The following is a 3,824-nucleotide window of genomic DNA, read 5'->3' on the forward strand; positions in this document are numbered from 1 at the left end:
ATATCTAATTAAGAATTCCAGTTCTGAGTTCATTAACCACTAATAAAGTTAGGTATGAAAACAATCTTGATATTTGCCATATTTTGCAATAGCATTCTGGATTGTTTATTAAGGTGTTGCATGTTAGGAGTCCATCTAATGTTTGTAAACTACATATCCTTAAAAATGCAAGGCTATTATATTTTCGTACAAGAAATATGATTTTTAGATGCTTGATGGTGTCATTCTGTGATTAATAGAAGCAACTGCTATTTTTGTAGGAAATGTGACAGCTAAAGTTCACAAGAATAAAAGCTATGTTCCATTGTTCAGTGAAGCCAGGAAGAACATCTTTATAACAACCTTTACATTTGCTAAAATATTTTCCTGAAATGGATTTGATCTCCAGTCACATCAACAGACTAGTTTTAAAAATATTTATAAATTTATCCCAGTCATTACCTTACTATGATGCCATATAGTATATATTATGTTGTGGGCTCTGATGAGCAGGAACGAAGACACACAGATGAGTACAGAAAACTCATTCTTTATTTAAGCAGAAACTGTTCTGAGAAATTGGAGTCACCCTGCCTCAATATATAGCCAGACCCTTTGGTAGCAACCAATAGGACTGAACCCATGTTTGCCGCCCAAAGTTGACCAATTACAGGACCGGAGATGTCCTGTCTCTGAGTTGCTGGAGAACCGTTAGTTCTCCAGCAATGCACGTGGTGATATTCCAAAAGCCCAGTACATAACAGTATATATAACTCTTTTAGCAATTTTTGCAAAAACTTTCCAGTGGTCTTTTTAGATGGGCTTTAAAAATACCTAATTGGGATCAGATAAAATTATATTAACAGTGGTCAGACAAATTCTTTGTAAAAGTTTATAAATAATCTATAAAAGTAATACCTTTCATTTGTTCATGCACACTATTAGAAATTCAGAGGCTTAGGGCTTCTACTGCCCATTATGCTACATGTATATACTCTGTATGTATTTGTCTCTTTACAATACTGCTTACAGTTATGCATATTTTATGTTTATACACACATAGAGGAAAAAAGGAATGTCCTTTGATCATTTTCATCATTTTCAATGTATGATTGATATACTTGGTAAGAGTTAACCCAAATCTTAATCCAAACACAGCATTTTCCTGTATAAAAATATGATATACGGTAGTTATATTTGTGCTTGGTAGCAATTTTCGTAATTGCAGAAGCTGAGTAAGGGATGGAATCAGGTATCCTTGAAAATCCAGAGTACACTATAATTAAAATAAGGTGGCCAAGGTTAAGCATACAGAATCTTAAAAAAAAATCTTGTACTATCTACTACAAACCAGGAGTCTGTTCAGGAAAGAATTCAGTTGTTTGATCCAACAGGTATCCTTCCACATATTTTTAAATTACAAATGAGCCTTCAACTATTTTTAATAAGAAATGGGGGGTGACTTGTCTTCGTACAGAAAGAAGATGTAGCTTTGTACTTATTTTGTGTTATTTATGTATTTATTTATGATTCAGCAAGAATCACCCAAGAGCTAGTAGCCCTATGGAGCTCTGTCTTTCTGCCAACCCTTCCTCCTGCTAAGTTATTAGAATAGGATGTTTTGACAGTAATGTCACTTCACAAAGCTATCTCCTTCAGACAAAGACAGATGACAGCTGTTTAGAATAACAGGAATATTGACTACTACCTATGACACAGATCCAGAGATTCTCTGAGTTAGTGGAAACTATTTGCGGCAGAAGACACACAATACATCTTGATGCAGATCTAAATGCCATATTTAATATTCTTCCCTTTGGTTTCCTCATCTCAGGGAATACATTTGAAGACCAATGGAGTTTTCTGTGGAGGTAAGAAAACTCCTGGTCACAAAGCAAAATTCCTCTCAGGGGAACAAGGATTTGTAGTAGCCAAATGCAAACTAAGACCTGAATGTGAAAGAGCTGTTTGAGTATTTGCTGATTATATCATGAATTTTCACTCGGCTAGGATTTTGCTTTCTCTCATGCTGGGAGATTGGATTAAGCTGCCAGGCCTTTACCAGAAAGGAACAAGTGACTAGGTCACTAAGCTGTCCCAGAGGATAATACAAACAAGCAGTTTAATGTATGTAATAATGTTAATAACAACCAGTAACAATATATTAGTAAAGCAGTTCAGAGAACAGCCACACTGTTACACCAGTTGTTTACTTCAAAGCATCATTGAATGAAAAATCTGCCTTTGAAAAAGCAGGAGAAAGAGAGCTGTGTGAACTTTTCAGAAAAAGGCATTTTCAGATATCAGGACCATAACCAAAAGTAGTAGATAATAGCTTTTAATAGAACTAACTCTATCTCCAATTGATAGTAGATCAGAGTTCATACAGATTCACATATTAATAAATTCATTTATCGGTTTTGCATTCTTCAGTCATGCTTTTATTCAACAAGGTATAGAAACTTGTTTATGGCATACAAATCCCAACTTTCTTTGAAGCCTTTGCAATCATTTTTTGAATCCAAGAGCCAGAGCCTAGTTGCTCCATTCCCTGTTCTATTCTACTACAAAAAATGGAGATGATATGGTAACTGGGAAGAGTGGATACTTCAGAAAGTTCCAGATTTAACCCCCAATTATAGCAATGTGATATAGGAAGGATAGGAAAAATTTAGCCTGAAGAAATACTAATGTGACACGGGGCCAGGGAGGTGAGCAACAGTCTGGCTCGGTGCATCATACATAAACTGGAACACTTTATGTTAAATAGCAGGTTCTTTGGCACAGGAATGAAGACACGGACCGGAGTACAGGGTAACTCATTGTTTATTTCGTGCTGGAACTGTACTGGGGAAATGCCTGCAACTAGCCGCAATATATAGTCTAGCCCCTAGGCGGCAGCCAATAGTTTTGAATCAACCATTGCCGCCTGGAGATAGCCAATTGCAGCACAGGAGACTTGTAGTCTGGGTTGCTGGAGAGCTGTTAGCTGCTCCCGCAACCCACATGGTATTTCACAAGAGCCCAGTATATAACACCCCTCCCTTCTTAGATCAGACCATAATAACACCAATTAGTCTCAACAATTGTCAAGACTCATTATCCAACACACTAAAGTAAAAGTGATAATAATAATAAAAATAATAAAAAAACAATGTAGGTTACAATGAGATTAAACAACGTCTCAATGAACAGGCTTCACAATTTGCACTATTAGACAGTTACATCATAGCACTAGTTTCTGTAGTCTAGTGGCAACAGGATTTACAACGATATATAGCTCTTTATTTTACAACGTAATCTGCAAGATATGAAGGAGGCTTGTGTGCCCTAGAGGAACGTCTCGGAGTTCCCATCACTTTGTGGTCTACCAGCTTACCCAGTGGGCTCATTAGACTTGTGTCCCTTTGTGCTCCTGAGTCAAGGGGATTCGATGCACTCTGGCTGGCCTCTCCAGGTTGGCCCACCCCAGAGTCAGACTGTTTGGCAGAGTAGGCACAACAGTTGCTGAAGTTCGGTTGGCTTGCTCCTTCAGGGGGTCCATGTTGCACTCCAGAGCTCCCCAGTTCTCCCTCTGGTTCCACCTCAGTTAAGAAGGAAAAGTCCTGGTAGTCCATGTGAGGGCTGGCTAGGCCGCAGGTTTGAGGACCTTGGGAGGGACTTATGACACAGTCCTCACTTAGTGGCCATTCTGGAAACCGTTTCCTGAGCTGATCAATGTGTCGTCTGACAACTCGCCCTCCCTCCAACCCCACTTCATAAGATAGGGGTCCGGATGCCTTGGTGATTTGACCAGGAACCCACAGATTCCCATGACCATAGTTCCTGGCCCAAACCCAATCGCC

The sequence above is a fragment of the Vipera berus genome (assembly GCF_964194415.1).
Source record: "Vipera berus genome assembly, chromosome: 1".
Taxonomy (NCBI): Eukaryota; Metazoa; Chordata; class Lepidosauria; order Squamata; family Viperidae; genus Vipera; species Vipera berus.